At 31.4% G+C, this 18,838-nt stretch overlaps 1 protein-coding gene and 3 pseudogenes across 6 annotated transcripts in view; 2 read left to right on the top strand and 2 right to left on the bottom strand.

Moving 5' to 3' along the window:
* The window catches only part of LOC105144011 (uncharacterized), a 488,432-nt gene that overhangs the window by 274,800 nt on the left and 194,794 nt on the right, over positions 1 to 18,838 (top strand). The window lies entirely within an intron of this gene.
* On the bottom strand, positions 3,570 to 10,831 carry LOC147909064 (uncharacterized; annotated as a pseudogene).
* LOC147909063 (uncharacterized) lies at positions 11,440 to 12,709 on the top strand (annotated as a pseudogene).
* Positions 12,870 to 15,815, bottom strand: LOC147909062 (uncharacterized; annotated as a pseudogene).

The following is an 18,838-nucleotide window of genomic DNA, read 5'->3' as shown; positions in this document are numbered from 1 at the left end:
TTCTCTATATCCGTATATATTGAAAACGGGTACTTTTTCGATAAGCGAATCGACAATTTACATCGAAGAGCAGTGTTCAGAGTTAATTGGTGAAATTTAATTTCTGATTTTTAATTTCGATTTTATTGGGGGTATCGTTTGATGCACAGTACTCCTTTCGTAATATCTTTTAATCTGTATTCCCTTATCGCGCATAAGACAAATTGTTGTTCGGACTGTGTCGAAGTTGCTGTACAACGTTTTCACAGGTCGGATGTACTTACGTCTCCCTCCTCCCCCCCCCCCCGATTGTGAATTCATAAGTGCATAGCATGGAATAACAGAAAGAATTAAAATCTCCATTCCGTTCCAAAAACGGTCCTCAATTTTTTTGCCGGTAGTGGCGCTGTTGTAGCTAAAGACTTGGCCGTCTTTCATAGCGCGAATATTTAAACTGCAGAGATGAAAAAATTGAAGGTAATTGTTCAGTTTCAACCACGTCCTCTTAAAAATCGATGCAGAAAATATTTATTCTAGTTTCACTTATATGTTCTCATGTCTCTCTATGCCAGTCTATGCCATCAACGTGACAGATTTCCTAACCTGAATAGTCGTCAACTTTAACGATTAATATCTCGATTCACGAGGCAGAATGACACTACTTTTGTCAGAATCGTTAATTTCAAAAACGTGTTGAATAAGCTTAATTTAATCAACATCGGAAATGAAAAGGCTAAACTCAACAATTACCTTACAAACTTTTAAAACTGCATGACATTTCCCAGATAGTCAAATCTGAAGAAACAGATTTTGAGCAGAGTCTGCTACTAATTTCTAAAAGGCAACAAAATTGTACACAAAGTTTGTACTATCAGACAATGTCAGCAAACTGCTATCAAAAATTTGACAAAGCCTGATGACATGCTATGCCAGTAAATTGGTGACAGAAACCGAACAGAGTCTGCTGCATAACCTAACAGTAAATTGCGAGCAGAAACCGAGCAGATCCTGCTGACATAATTCTGATTGACGGTAGATTGCCAGCAGAAACCAAGGAAGATCTACCATTTTCATATATAATCTCGTCACGATGCTTTTTGTAAGAAAAAAACGGAGTTATAAGAATTGGAATATGTAAATCTAATAAGCAAATATGTAAATCGAATAGGCAAATCTAGAAATTCCCAAACTCTTTCGGAGTGTGCTTCTCCAAATATTTTTTTAACTATTTTATGAGTTTCTCATATGTATTTTGAAATGTGAAGCTAATCAATAATATTTTAACAATAAAACTGTATTTGTTTCCTTTTTTCACACCAATATATATAAATATACAATTACGTATATTATATATATTATTAAAAATTATATATAACCGTTTATATATATGTATGCAAAATTTCTAATAAGAAATTAAGTCGATTTAAATAAAAATGACAGATCTCGGTTTCCGCCAATCTGCTGTCAGATTCTGTCAGCAGATTCTTGCTGCTAGTCCGTTTGCATAGAATGTTAACAGGTTCTGTCAGCAGAACAAGAGCAGAATGCGACGTTAATTATGGTCAGTCTGCTAACATTTCCTGATCAAATCTGCTACCAGTTTGCCGACATTCTGCTAACATTTTGCTATCTGGGTCTATGCTTTGAAATAAACTTTTTTTTCCTTTGTACTCGTTTATCTATTGATAGTTGAAGTTAATACAGTACAGCACCTTTTTACTACGATATTTATTTTTTATTTTTCATGGAAGCATTTTTAACTCGAGTTATTCTTATTTCGATAATGCAATTGTGAGTGCCGTACTTCTACCTCCGTCACAACGGATAAACGAGGTTATTAGCAACAGAAACAGCATAAATTTTTGTATCGGATTCCACAACAAATTGCAGAGATTTTACTTTTTTCTATTACTCCGTAGTGAACAGATATATATCCTGCTAATTGCGCAAAGCCGCCGAGAAAGGTTATCTCGTGACGAACGTGAACAAGATATGGCAATTTATAGTTACATGGTTTGATCTTTGTACGAGGCAAGATAGTTTGTTAGCCGAATACATTAATAATTTTTTCAAATTAAAGCAGAAAGCCAGCGGATGATCGAGCGAATGCAAGGACGACAAGAGTAACAGTATCTTTGGGAATATACGAAGAAACCGAAGGTATCGTCCTCGATAAAAATAATACCGCACGAAATCCAGGTTTACGCTCGGTTGTGAAACTCTACTTAAATTCTTTCTGGAGTAAATTTTGCTAATTTGCGAATTTACAAAACAAAGCAATTTGCCTAATACCAAGATCGTAAAGAAATATGAACGTTAGGTAATGTTGTCCACGAGTTCGGAGCACAAAATAAGTGATATATTACCCATCAATGATGAGATAATACGTTTCGTGGCGACTACGCGAAGAGGCGGTCGTGCGTTCTCCGCAAATCAATTTCGTAATCGCGGCATGGATGATGTCACAAACGCGACCGAAATTGTACGAATATCTACAAAAATTAGGCAATAATGTTTTATATTGCGACTTGTGTGTATATATATATATATATATAAGCATACATAAGCAAAACCGAACAAGTACGAGCGTGCGCAGAATATGATGGACGAATTCGAAAGCTACGTATAGGGTAATTTTATTGAATCATTCGTAGACTTAAAATTCTACGCGTACGTGTGCACCGGAAGGTCGTCGACACGAAGTTTGTAAAGAGTATAACATTAAATTATAAGAACTCAAAAATTATAAATTTTATTAGTATTAGAAAATTAATAATTGATAATGAGAGAGAAAGGCAAAAAGAAGAAGAAATAGCAGGGGCAACGATAAATTTGTGTTTCAACGCAATCCGCCACATAGTGTTTCATGAAATAAAGATGTGCGCGCCGGTATTGGTAAAATGGAAATTTATTAGTAATCGTTATGCCCTTCTGTTAAGAGAATAATATTTTCTTCTTCTTTTTCTGGCCTTTCTCTCTCTTATATTTTAAATTCTCGAATTTTCCGCCGATTTGTATATAATATTTAAGTATTATGTAAGAAAAGAATTGGACCTAAATTTTTTTTTGGAAATAATAAAGTATAAGTATTTTCTGTAAAAAAACATTTTTCTTTCATTTGTTATTACATTATTTAATGTAAAACGTAAAAATATAAAAATATAATATAAATATTTACTTGTAATATGAAAATGTAAATATTTTCGAATAATTGTATTTTTCGTAAGATTTAGCAAAGTATAATATAAAAAAACAAATTAAAATTATATATATGTCCTTTCTTTCTACCTTTTTTAAAAATCAAATAATAATGAATAAAAAATATTTTGTGATTAAAAAAACAAGAAGAGGTATTTTATTACATAATTTCGACTAATCTTTCCGTTTTCTATGAAAGCTTTTACCTCGCGATGGCAAGCTTATCGACGATGTCTCGTGCACTCTCAGCAGTGGAAATATACGCTGATCGCAAGTATCTTGTATGCGTCAACATAAGCTCAGTGCGTCGCACCGCGGCAAGATCAGCTCTTCGCCGGCTGCAGAGCTCTTTGCTGACAAGATCACGCGAGGATACGCTGATGTGAGTGAGTAGTAATACTAGGCGGATTCTAACTCATGGGGCTAGATGGAGGCGCAAGGCGCGGGGAACTCGTAAGCGCGGGGGGGGGGGGGAGGAAAGGCGTGGGGAAGATCTCGGCGCTATCGATGTTTACGTAAACATAGGACCCAGGTTGAGTGATTATGTAAACATGATATTCCGCTATGCATTCCGTATTTTTTTCGTCACCTAACGTCACCGCCCATCATAGCTATATCACCCTCCTCAAAAATGCATCAGTAACAAAAGCTTGCATACACTTACCGTATATACTATCTCTGTTCCTCTTATGTTTTGTCATCTTACCCGCCGCGTTGTCGCTCTCGTTGTACCTTTTTCTCGCACGCAAAAATATTTTATCATACGTTTTTTATTTAATGATTTAAATAGAGAGAACACTTAATACGTCGTGACCGTCTGTCACAGTACCGTTGAGCATGAAGATGCTGACGCGTAATATGATAGCGCTACGATAATAAAAAAGGAATAAATAATATCATATACCCAGATATATAATTTAAATATGCGTTTATTTTTATATATAACGTAATTTTGCAATATATAATTCTTATTATATAGCTCTTACAATATTTATAAGCAGGAACTTAATTTAATTTAATATAATTTAATTAATTTCAAATCGAATTTTAAGTACCTGCTTTCGATTAGCAATAAAATGTACATTTTCACACCGTTTACAATATTATCTAAAGCATAAACTATTGACTCACACTCTATATTTGATTTTTTATTATAAATTTTGCGCAAAAAATCTACAGTATCACATTTACGATGATACAATTTTCACTTAAAAGTGTTACAAAATGTTTAAATTTTTCATTGACGATATGCGTATATTGATACTATATATATAGCTCAGAGTATACGTTCTCAACGCAATATTTGAGTTCGAACATGAAGAGCACAGTTGACGGCTTTATATACAGACATGTTTCATGCAGTGTTAATTTGATCACATTCACATTACGCATTTTTATGATTTCTATCACTAGACCTTGGACCGATAATGGTGAAGGTAGATTGCACAAACCGTTCAATATCTACGCATCTTTCAATGAAAGCCTGCAACATTGAATGAGGCAAGATTATATTATTACCTTGGTTGTCGCCAATTGCAATTCCCAAAAGACACAAGTCCCAAGACGATTCCAATATCCAGATATTTATAAGCTGTAGGAGTCAATGTAAATCTTTCTTCCAATATACGAGGTGTATGACGGGATTTATTACGAGAAGATGCTCTGCAGAAGAAAGTATACATATATATAAAATAGAGAAAAAAGAAAAACAGATAAACAAACTGTAGAGAAAAGGTGTAAAAAGAATTTATAAAATAAAAACTTACTATTTATAAAACTTTTCATCTCGAACATAAAATCTCATGGAATCCATGCTTGAAAAGCGTTGCAGTAGCGGTCCGTCTGAACGACTGGTGCAATAACATTGTCCGAGCTCTTTCTAAGTTTCGTCCCTTCCATCACATTTCTTCAAGAATATGGAATTGTTCAACCAACACAAGCGAGAGATCAAAAATACAAGCGCCGATATAGGACAGCTTTGTTAGTGTTATAAAAAATTTTTTTAAGGACATTTGACATATTAATACGACATATTTCGCGATGACGTCATGAATAATTTTGATACATTGCAACGTTGCAAACAGTATGCATAATGATATCAAATTTAAAGATCGAGATGCACTGCGATGTTACCAAATAGTACGCATAATGATATATGTCCTACCGTTGTAGTCCTATACTCGCTATATCGTCCTATTCGTGCTCTCTCTCCTACTCATCGTGATCCTATACTTATCATATTATAGTATTCGCGCTCTCTCTTCGTTTTATTCTCTCTCACGTTCTCTTTTCTTCTTGCTCACAATTTTATTAAATAAATATGATATTTGTTTAACGATTTCTTAATGATATGACTTAGCAATGATTTTAATTTAACAACTAATTATAATAATATTTTTAGTAATGTAATGTAATACAAATAGCTGAGTGTTCCTAATTATCAAATCATTATGAACTATTATTGAGTAGCAATCGAATTTGTTATTGTATTAGTATTACAGTTATTGTATTACGTCGTATTACTGAATAGACACATATTATCAATTAATTCTAAATAATTATGGAGAAAGAAGAATCTTTTCCACTCGCGGTAGGAGAAATAGGAATGTGCAGTTTCAAAATTAGGTGACAAGCAGATGATGTCATAGAAGGGAGCGGAAAAAATATTTTAGGATTGTGGAGAAAACCCAGAAAGATTGATTAACTTATTTGAGGAAAAATTGCATATTTTCTTATCATATATAATTCTAAATTGCCGAATAGAGGCAGGGAAAAAAGAGACCGAAAATAATTAAAAAATTCAGTAATATATTTAAGTGTCATATTATACACTTTTATAAAACATTAACTTATTTCTTACTTTAAATGTAACACAGTATATACAATTTCATCTGAAACGCACATTACTAATTCATACTCCATGATTGAAGTTTCATCATAAACTTCACATAATCTTTTAGTACATCACATTTATTATTACAATTTTGGCGTATAGTAGTCATACATTGTTAATATATATTCTCTTGCACGCGATTTTATTAAAAAAAATATAATATTCATTTTATGATGCGATTTTACAATAAAATGAGACAATTTTAATAATATTTTAATGGTATAAGTCGATTAGCTGGACGCGCTTTCTTATTAAGTAATTTATTATCACGAAGACAAGAAATAATGATGAAGGAATTAGGGATAAGATAAATTTTCAAAGAAATGTATACATTTTTTAATATAGATTTATTTATCTAATATTTAATGCAGCATATAATTTAAACCATTGACCACTAGTTCACATTCTATAATAGAATTTTTATCATAACTTTTGTGCAAAGTGTTTGCATCGCGTTTACTAGTAATACAATTTTGTCTTAAAAATGATACTAAATATTTGAATTTTTCACTAACACCGTGCGTATATTGACTTAGTTTATAGTACACATGTTCGACACATTGCTCGAGCTCAAATAAGAAAAGTATGGTTGTTGGTTTCATGTACAAGCATGTATCATGCAATGACAATTTTATGTTTTTCGTATCATATACTTTAACAAGTTCTACATTCAGATCTTGAATCGGTGATGATGATGATGGGACTGTATTAATCGTTCAATATCTGCACGTCTCTCGATGGACGCCTTCCACGTAGCATGAAGCAAGATTGCGGTTGCCTCGATTATCGCTAATCGCAATTTCTACATGAGACGTAGGTCCCACGACGATTTCGATGTTCAAGAACTTATACGCTGTCAATGTCAATATATATCTCCTCATCAAGATATGAGATATGTAGCGAGGTTTCAAAGATATATGAGAAGATGCGCTGTAGAAAATAGAAATCATGTAAATAATAACATGATCTTAAAAAGTACATAACGTATAAAACGTATAATCAAATTTTATAAAAATTGAATAAACTTACTGTCTCTTACTTATTTTAATATAGATATAATATAATTATATTTTATAACATTGAAGTAATATATGTTCCACAACGTCTACGTGTGGATGAGTTTCGCTGTATATTCTATCAGTAACATCATAAATCGTACAATGACATGTAGGAAGATTTAAATTTACGTAATCATCAAACTTCGAATCACACACATTGATATGTTTATATATCTGTTATATATATCTGTCTTATGTTTGATATACCATGTATTACTGCGAGTAAAAACGTTTCGAAATTCAAGTTCTTTATACCGTGACTCAAATGCAATATTGACGAGCAATATTGTTTATTAATTTCACACAGAGTAACATAAACAATTCTTATTTAACGTTTAAAGTATAACATCCTCACAGAGGATGCGATGTTTTTTGATGCCATGACTACGACGATAACTATTCACTGGATGTATTAGTCACTGATGTATTAGAGCTCTCTTTCGTTCATGCATTTTCTATTTCATTATTTTTATATATCATTTATTTTTTTATTTTTTATTTTTTTTATTTATTTATTTTTTCTTTTAGATGGTGTATTTAATGGAATTTTTTACTTATTTTTACAAATATGCGAGTTAATTTTCAGTGTAATTGCCATCAAACCTATATTAAACTATGCAATGACACATACTGGGTTGGTCATATTCGACGGAAAGATCTGGCAACACTGTAACTTTTGACAGAGATGTTAGATCGAGTAACGACGTTTCCCATGATTGAAAAAAAAAACATCTTTCCGTCGAATATGGCCAACCCTGTATATAAGAATGTACTTTGACGATATCGAATCTTTTCAATATCTAAGGGATCAGCGTCAGCGACTCCTTAAATAAATAAAGTCTGTCCGTTCCCATATTTCCTTGTTTCTCTTTTCAAAAATGAGTTAGGCAGTGTATTCAATATGGAATTTTACATATCTTTACAAATATAGTGTTAGTTTTTCAGAGTAATGTTATAACGAATAATATATTTTTATACAGACGTACACCATAGATATCTAGTTATCCTAATTGCAAAGAATTCATTTCTCGCATATCTTTAATGTTAAAAACGTTGTGATAGCTTTTTAAAGGTATAAAAGACCAACATCGTTGGTCAACTAATCCCTTAGATAAAAATAAATACTTTATTTCTTTGAACGTTTGCACGGTCTATGTTTACTGCTACAATATCAATTTATTGTTTAATAACGACAATCATTGTTATAACAGGATTGATTAAATTGCAATATAGTTCTGTCTCATTATTGTGATCATCAATCATAAACTTTCTATTGATACAATGGTAAATTCGTGACATTAACTATACCGTTTCTAAATATATTTCATACGATTATACATTCTTAATTTAGTCCTTTTTTTTATTCTTTTGTTTTTTGTTTTACGTGTATCTTATAAAATTTAATTATCTTAATTACAGGAAATATTAATTTTATTTATAAAAGATTTGTTCCTGATTTGACATATTCATAAATAAACTTTACTAAGAAATAATATATGTATAATATATGCACATGTTGTATATGCTATAAATCGTATAAAAAAATATTCTATAATTAGATAAATAAATTTTATCCATCAATTAAGTAAATGAAATCTTATAATCAACCAAAGTTAATCTTATTACCCAAATATTTCAGTTTAAATTTGTACACTAGACAATTCTATAAACCGTGCAATAAAATCCTTTCCAATCTTGAAACGCAGTCATGGCTAGAACTATAATAGTACTAATAGTATTATAAAATGATATATTATAATTGTGTATAAACAATAAGATTGGAAACAAGACTGTTTATATTAAATAACATTACTTTTAAATAGGAAGCGTCACTACAGTCTTGAATGTTTGAGAATGTTGAGATGTTGAACTATTATACAATATATATTCATATAAATGAATTAATTCCAGAAATGATAATTGCGTGCCGATATGGTTGTCGGATTTTCAATCAATCTGAAATATTAATAATCCCCCCAAATTTCCTAAATTAATCTTAAAAAATTGTAATAAACTTATTGCGAAAAATGTTGCCTCGGGAGTCGAACCCGGATCTCTTGCATTCCGTACGAGCGCCCTAAGCCTTTAGACTACTGAGACCTTAGCAATATTCTCCACAATAATCGATATGTATAGAGAATTACGCATTATAAGCGTGCGTGTATAAACAATAAGATTGAAAACAAGACCGTTTATGTTAAATAATACATTACTTTTAAATACGAAGCCACTACGGTCTGAATGATGAGAGTTTTGATTAATTTGGGAAATTTGGGGGGGATTATTAATATTTCAGATTGATTGTGTTAGAAGCCCGACAACCATATCGGCACACAATTATCATTTCTGAAATTAATTCATTTATATGAACATATATAATAGTTCAACATCTCAACATTCATTACATGCGTAATTCTCTATACATATCGGTTATTGCGAAGAATATTGCTAAGGTCTCGGTAGTCTAAAGGCTTAGGACGCTCGCACGGAATGCAAGATCCGGATTCGGTTCCCAGCCGAAGCAATATTTTTTGCAATAAGTTTATTACAATTTTTTAAGATTAATTTGGGAAATTTGGGAGGATTATTAATATTTCAGATTGATTGCATTGAAAGTCCGACAACCATATCGGCACGCAATTATCATTTCTGAAATTAATTCATTTATATGAATATAGATAATAGTTCAACATTCAGATCGTAATGGCGCTTCATATTTAAAAATAATGTTATAATTGTGTGATCATACTTGTCCCCTTGAAAAACAATATTTGCTCACTAGTTGTTAACTTTTTAAAATATTGTTTAAAGCGAACTATTCTATATCCAGACGTTTGTAATGGATTGCTCAATTGTTATTAGTATTAATTATTTAATTTTTGATCAGTAATGTTAAACAAATTCATACGTACTTAATGTATATACGTACATATTTAATTTAATTTAATTTTTAATTTAATTTATTTGTGCATTATTTACATAATAATAAAAAACATGACGACTACAGTTAAACAAGAAAAAATCAAATGTACAAGTGCACAAAATGGTAAGGCACTAGCAAAGTCTGCTGCTCTAACTCCTACCAGAAAATGAGAGTAAAAAATTACATAAAAATGGTGTAAAAAGCATCAAAGCGAACATAAAACATAAATTTACAATATAGTATGAAAGTTAGATTACAGAACAAAAAAAACGTAACATAACGTAGAATAAATTTAAGACACATTAATAATGAAAATTGAATACAAGACTGAATGCATAGTAGTGAACAAGTAGTAAATCAGTAGCATACAATAGCAGTGCGGGAAGGCTGAGAGACGACGCAGATGCGAGAGAGAATGTTTGCAACCACAAACGTACGTATCAAATATACGTTTATACGTACAATTATACATACGTACGTTCAAACATATGTATGTTCAAACATACGTTTACTCAATAATAGTTTATAATGATTTGATAATTAGGAACACTCAGCTATTTGTATTACATTACATTACTAAAAATACTATTATATTATAATTAGTTGTTAAATTAAAATCATTGCTAAGTCATATCATTAAGAAATCGTTAAACAAATACCATATTTATTTAATAAAATTATGAGCAAGAAGAAAAGAGAACGTGAGAGAGAATAAAACGGAAGAGAGAGCGCGAATACTATGATAAGTATAGGACCACGATGAGTAGGAGAGAGAGCACGAATAGGACGATATAGCGAGTATAGGACTACAACGGGTGGGACATATATCCTTATGCGCACTATTTGGCAACGTCGCAGTGCATATCGATCTTTAAATTTGATATCATTATGCATACTATTTGGCAACGTTGCAATGTATCAAAATTACATTTATAACGTCATCGTGAAATATGTCGTATTAATACATCCAATGTCCTTAAAAAAATCTTTTATTACATTGACAAAGCTGTTGTATATCGGCGCTTACATTTTTGATCCCTCACTTGTGTTTTATTGGACAATTCTATATGCATTCCTGAAGAAATGTGATGGAGGGGACGAAACTTAGAAAGAACTCGGGCAATTACTGGATCAGTTGTTCAGACGGACCGCTACTGCAACGGTTTTCAAGCATGTATGATTCCATGAGATTTTACGTTCCTATTCAAGATAAAGAGTTTTATAAACAATAAGTTTTTATTTTATAAATTTTTTTATACCTTTTCTCTACAGATTGTTTATCTGTTTTCCTTTTTTCTCTATTATATACTTGTATATATATATTATTAATATATATATTATTATATATATATATATTACTTTCTTGTGCAGAGCATCTCTTGTAATAAATCCCGATATCATACATTTCGTGTATTGAGAAGAAGACACTGACTCCTACAGCTTACAAATACCTGGATATCGGAATCGTGGAACCTGTTTTTTGTGGAAATTGGCGACAACCAAGGTAATAACATAATCTTGCCTCGTTCAATTTTGCTGGCTTTCATCGAAAGACGCGTGGATATTGAACAGTTCGTGCAATCTACCTTCATCATTATCAGTCCAAGATCTAGTGATAGAAATCATAAAAATGCGTGATGCGAATGTGGTCAAATTAACACTGCTCGAAACAGGTCTATATATAAAGCCGTCAACCGTGCTCTTCATGTTCGAACTCAAACATTGCGTTGAGAACGTATAATCTGAGCTGTATCAATATACACATATCATTAATGAAAAATTTAAATATTTTGTAACACTTTTAGATAAAAATTGTATCATCGATAAATGTGATGCTGTAGATTTTTTGCGCAAAATTTATAATAAAAAATTAAATATAGAGTGTGAGTTAATAGTTTATGCTTTAGATAATATTGTAAACAGTGTGAAAATGTACATTTTATTGTTAATCGGAAGTAGGTGCTTAAAATTTGATTTGATTAAATTAAATTAAATTGAATTAAGTTCCTTATAAATATTGTAATAACTATATAATAAGAACTATATATTGTAAAATTACGTTATATATAAAAGTAAACGCATATTTAAATTATATGTCTGGGTATATGACATTATTTATTTTTGTCTTATTATCGTAGCGCTATCATATTACGCCAGCATCTTCACGCTTAGCGGTACTATGACAGACACGATCGTATTAAGTATTTTCTCTATTTAAATCATTAAATAAAAAATGTATGATAAAATATTTTTGCGTGTGAGAAGAAGATACAACGAAAACGACAACGCAGCGTAAGATAACGAAATATAAGAGCAAGAGAGATGTTAAGTATATGCGGTAGGTGTATGCAAGCCTTTGTACCGATACATTTTTGAGTTGGGTGATGTAGTGACGACGGGCGACGGTGATGGCGGCGGGTGCCAAAAAAAAATACGGAACACAAAGCGGAATGTCATGTTTACATAATCACTCCGACCGGGATCCTATGTTTTACATAAACATCGAAAACGCCGGGACCTTCTCCGCGTCTTCCCTCTCCTTCCCCGCGCCTACTCTAGTCCCATAGGTTAGAACCCGTCTAGTATTACTACTCGAGTGTTCGCCCGTCGCGTTAATCAATTTATCCTTTCGCCCCTTAAATTATTTTCTTTTGCGTATTATAGAGATTAAGCACCGTTTTTTCTTTTTGCTTTGAAGACGCACATAAAAACCGAGTCGTTCATGTAAAATGGACATTCGCTGGATATATCCCTGGACGTCATATGTGGGCCAACTGACTAGGAAGACGATCGTCGTGGAGACTTTTCTTCGGTATTTATCTCTTATGTTACTTGCGTTTTAAGAGAGTTTTGTTTTATTAATAGCAAAAAGTCTATCGCCAATTATAATACGACACTCGCGTAAAAGAGATCGAAGAACTGACAAGGGAACCTTTCGAGGTGTCAAATTACGATTTTAATGAATTTAGAAAATATCAGTTGCTAAAAAATGGTTTGAAGGGGTGAAATCATCCCTTATATGTTCAGTGGTTTTCAGCTTTTTCCATTATCTCGAGAACTATTTGAGATATAAAAAAATGTTTTATACAAAAGTTTTACAACAAAATTAGCTGTATTCATTCGCGTTTATAGAATAATTATCTACCAATTTTTTTTCAAAATTTTTGAAAAAATTGTTGAATAATTTTTCTAAAAAAATATTATTGAGGTAAATAAATAGAGGTAATTTTATTGTAAAACTTTTGTATAAAACATTTTTTTATATCTCGAATAGTTTTCGAGATATAGCGGAGAAAGCTGCAAATCACTTTAGGGGGCCTATTGAAGCCTGATTTCACCCTTTAAACTCTATGTTGACAACAATTTTCAAAACTTCTTAAAAAAATTATTATTTTTAAAAATATTTATGTTAGATAGAGGCAATTTTATTATAAAGCTACTTGTAAATGTCTATTCCAAGAAAATGATAAAATGCTATCATTTCCATACCACCTATCATGAGGTAGATAACATGGTGCGCTTTTTTCATAGTGGTTTCCCCAGTAGGCCTATTCCATTCTATTTTTTTTATGCATAAATTATTCCAAATGCTGTCATTCTTCCTTTGACTATTTTGGTACATTTAAAAAATGTGTTTAAAAAGAAATATTGTTATTATTACATAAAAATATATTCGCGCGAGTAGTAATATTTAAAAAATGCTTATCAAAATATTGTAAAATTACATCATCCTTCTCCTCATTTTTCTCAATATGTCATTAATTTGATAATGCAGTTCAAATTAAAACATCTTCTTGAGTTAAATAATTTTTAAACTCAAGAAGATGTTTTAATTTGACTTTAATTTATTTACTTACATATGTTAATATAAACGTTGCTTATGTTGAAATTAACTATAGAAATGGATTGATTAACATTTTGATATACATGAAAGTAAAAAGATAATAAAATGTTACAATATTTAACTCAAGAACTTAGGGTTGCCATTGCTCCTTTGAAATCTAACAATGATGAGTTACGGTACCATATATTTCTTGTAATGTATAAGTACATTTTTTGTTATAAAGAATAATGAATGTATTTATTATAAATTTTAAAACTACTTATAAATCTCTTATTAATTATAGTCTTCATCCCATACTAACATGATTTATTATATGACAAAATGTTCGTAATTATGATATTCTGCAAGAAAATGCTACATACAGAAATATTTCTTGCACCAGGAACATCGTATTATAGCAGATGCACCAGTGCACCTATATGAAGCAGTGAGGTATTTCCGTTGAAATAAAAATCTACTGGAGTTTCGAATTGTGGCGACCATTCTTCGATATATCCACTCTTATACCAAGCATATTTAAAAAGATTATAAAATTGCGGAGAAGACAATTGTATGCATTAAAGATTATAATTTGATGATATTATTTCTCAAATGTAAATTAATATCATAATTTAATAACATAATCACGAATGTTGCGATCACTGAATGTTCTGCCAAAGTTTTTCCAGTCTAAATCCAAATGTCAAAAAGGTTGAATCATTCGCGTTGTTTTCTTTGATATAGTTAAAATTTGTATATCTTTATTTTTTTTGGCATAAATTCTTGCAGACTTGCAAGACAATGTCCGCTCCAAGAGTCTAATAACAGCACATTAAAACTTCCAATAGCGGATTCAAATACATTTGTAAACCAAGACTGAAAGTGTTGTGTAGTTAATTTGCCCAATTTTGGTGTTGCAATGTAAACATTTGCAGGTCTAAATAAACTTTTTTCTACGCGATCCAAAATTTCCACTTCTTTCAGTACCAAATAAAAAAGCGATTTCAATTGTCTGCGCTTGCAGAAATTATGGGCATAATCATGTAACTATGCGTAGTTGTCGATAGTGATTGAACTTTTAACTGTTTTAATACCTTGGTCAGTATTCTGCCTGAATGTAATTCCAAATTGAATTTTGCATTATATATATTCTTTAGTTCAAAAAGATTTATATTAGATTTTACGGTAGTTATGAATTTCTGACATACATTTGTAATTGCTCTTTATCTCTTTGCGCAGAACGATTTACAAATTTTGTTATTTTTCTTGACACGATTCTATGTTTTCTTTTAAAATTTAATATCCATGTTGCACTTAGCAGCAACTTTAGCTAGCTTTAAATGAAAGAAGATCGATTTGTGCCCTGGCTTCTAAAGCCCGTCGTCGTAAATTCATATGTAAATTCATGAATAATTCCCTTTTCGTCATCAGTTTCTTTAAAATTTGTAAAACATATTCGGAAATATACGACATCTTTTCTCTATAGGTACCTCCTTTTTGTATGTAATGTTCCCATCGATCTAGTTGTCGCAAAGACTTCACCTTATTAAATTTTTTATCGATAATAAAGAATACCGTTCCTTTTTTGCACTTTTACAAAATTCAACAGCACTTCTTTTATAGCCATCATTAACAATTTCTCGTTTTTCTGAAATACAACTATCTTCTGCTTAATCATCGTCTTCATCTTCTTCGAGTATTTCCATTTTGTCATCCGAGACAAAATCTGCATCAAGTAAGTTTGATTCCCAATAATTTTCAAATTTTAACATAGTATCAATACGAATATCATATGAATATCATTTCATTCATTAAAGAGTATATAATATTCTTTATCACATCGCGCAATTCAATTTCTTTATTGTTTACAGGTGTTTCCGGAATTTTTGAAAAAAAATTTGAAAAAAGATAATTAAAAAATATTGAGAATACTTGCAGGATTCATTTTAACGATTAGCACTGTTTGACTTTGACTTTGCACTTGAATTATTCTTGTTAATTATGCTTTATACTGAAATTATTGCAAGATCTTTGTGATTTATATAGTAATATAAAGTGATATCACTGTATCATTTTTACATATTAGGCATGTATCTTATATCTTATGTACATTATACTTGATATAAAAATGATGTTACTGTTCCGTTAATTAATAATATTAATCAAGCACATACATCATATGTGATATAAAAATGACGATACTGTCCTGTTAATTATTTATATCAATCAAGCACTATGTCATAATTATGAGAGAGCGATAAGAATATTAGATGAAAGTGTTTCTGTGCTTCTCACTAGGGTTTGATAATATAAATCTATCTTATTTACAATTTCTTACATCATAAGATCCAATATAATACAAATCGGATCAATAATCAATAGATAAGATATTTTTTGATATGTACTTCTGTTTGACCGATAAAATATTTTTAACCGCGATTTTTTTTTATAAATAATATATCACGTACACCTCCTAAATAAATCACATACATTTTTACAATACAATAAGCGTCGCTGTAAATATTTTTGTATGCAACTTTTTTTTGAAGAATATTACAATTGCGAACATTTTATCATATAATAATCATATTAGTATTAATAACGATATTAATACTAATAAAATGATAGCATTTTATCATTTTCTTAGGATAGACATTTACTTACAAGTAGCTTTATAATAAAATTATCTCTATCTATCACAAATATTTTAAAAAATAATAATTTTTTTAAAAAGTTCTGAAAATTGCTGCCAACATAGAGTTTGAAAAGATGAAATCAGGCCTCATGTGTGAAGCGATTTTCAACTTTCTCCGCTATATCTCGAAAACTATTTGAGATATAAAAAAATATTTTATACAAAAGTTTTACAATAAAATTACTTCTATTTATTCAAGTCAATGACATTTTTTTAGAATAACTATTTAACAATTTTTTTCGAAAATTTTGAAAAAAAATTGGTAAATAACTATTCTAAAAACGTGAATGAATAGAGCTAATTTTGTTGTAAAATTTTGGTATAAAATATTTTTTTATATCTTAAATAGTTTTCAAGATATAATGGAAAAAGCTGAAAACCGCTGTACACGTAAAAGGTGATTTCACCCCTTCAAATCGTTTTTTAGCAGCAACTGATATTTTCTAAATTCATCTTTTTATGTAAACTACAAGTTCACAAAGTTTCATTAAAATCATAATTTGATACCTCGAGAGGTTCCCTTATGAGCTTGAAATGCACCAATGGTAAAGTGACGAAGAAGAAAAATATAATTGAATTTCACAAAGGATTACCTCGTCCGGAAGATCACTCAAATAATCCGCTTTCCCTGAAATTGATAATAATTGATCTTATAATAGAATCGTCGCCGAACGAGGCGATCGTAGATCTTTTTACTAAAGGCAGTCATTACAAAAATCTCAGTGCTATTTTTATCTCGCAAAATCTCTTCCATCAAGGACGGAGATAGCACAATATATCATTCAATGTGTGCGAGAGCGCACCGCGCGGAAAAATTCGAGTGAGAGTTCGGCGCACGGCTGGTATGATGCACGACAGTAAAGAGAACTCAGTTTCTTTGTAATTTAACAAAAGAATTTCTTTAATATATTCAGTTACAAAGTCAAAAAATATAATTAATTAAATTTAAATTAACAGAATATTAAATGCGGTCACCTTTTCCAAATTGAGTTTGGAATCGCGGTGATGGAAAATCTCGGCGATTTTTCTCGGCACTTCTCGAAAGATTCGGTTTATAGCGATTTCACTAAACGGTTAGCACGGCGATTTTACGGAGCGAGATTATGACTCTAAGAACTCTAAGAACTTTTTGGAAGTAAGAAGGAGGACGGCGAGATCGAAGCATTTATTGCTTTCGGCCTGAGCTTTCCCTTTTGGGAAAAATCCAATAAAAATTTGCCACAATCGTAATTATTACGTGGCATTAGGTGTACAGAATTGATTGGCGCTTTGAATTCTTTTCTAGCGACGTTCAACGTAACAGTCATGCGCGGCAGAAAATCCGTGCGTGGGATTGGTGACAGCGCGTGACGTATTCGTCGGAGCGCGGCGCTCGCGTGCGCGAATTGAATCGTTCTAGAACTTTCGATTGTCCGTTGCCGGTAACGACAGCTTGTTTGCGTGTAACGAATTGTTTTTAAAAAGAACAAAGAACGACGAATTCGATGATTTTAACGAGGATTAAGATCATGCTCGAGATGAAATCACGAGCTCAATTTATGCATGCGTTCAATGACAATTAATGTCGGTCGACTGAAAGAATTCTTGCTTTTCTTTCGAATTACCGATCTCGAACACAATGCGAATTACATAGTCGTTTTCAAAAATCATCATCCGCAAATTCACTATTTAGCGTGACAGGACGATTAAAAATTGTTAGAAGTTGCAATGCTACATCAAAGCCTGACGGCTATTTATTGCTCGATCTGAAACAATCAATTCCGGACGAATTTCGAATGTATTTTTTCCGAGAATATGATTCATTATGTTTACTTACTACATAGATCATTTTCTAGCGGATCTGTACAAAAGTGAGTACGTGTGATCACATGCATCAGTTGTGTGCTTTCCTCGCAATGAAGGAGGGTAACGATCGCTGAGTGCGACGAAAATCGCCACATACTCTATCGGTAAAAGAAACGCTTGTCTTCTTGCGTTACTTCGTCTGAATAAACATCAACGTATAGGTTTCCTGCGTGCCGCAAACGCTAAACTTATTTAACATTGTATTTGCGTGTTTAATACATTCAAAGATCACATCTCGCTCGAAAAAAATCGGCAAATACAAAATGATGCTGCATTGCATGGCAAAACGCGATAATTAGAAGGATAGAGAAAAGCTATAGGTGCAGCAAGGTGGATTTTACTATATTATGAGTCCTACATTGTCGATCTTATCAGAAGATCGAAATAGTGAAGATAAGACGCTATGGGAAGGGTAAAAAAAAAT

The sequence above is a fragment of the Acromyrmex echinatior genome, chromosome 7 (genome assembly GCF_024713525.1).
Source record: "Acromyrmex echinatior isolate Ae372 chromosome 7, ASM2471352v2, whole genome shotgun sequence".
Lineage (NCBI taxonomy): Eukaryota > Metazoa > Arthropoda > Insecta > Hymenoptera > Formicidae > Acromyrmex > Acromyrmex echinatior.
This window is presented reverse-complemented; position numbering and strand designations above follow the sequence as displayed.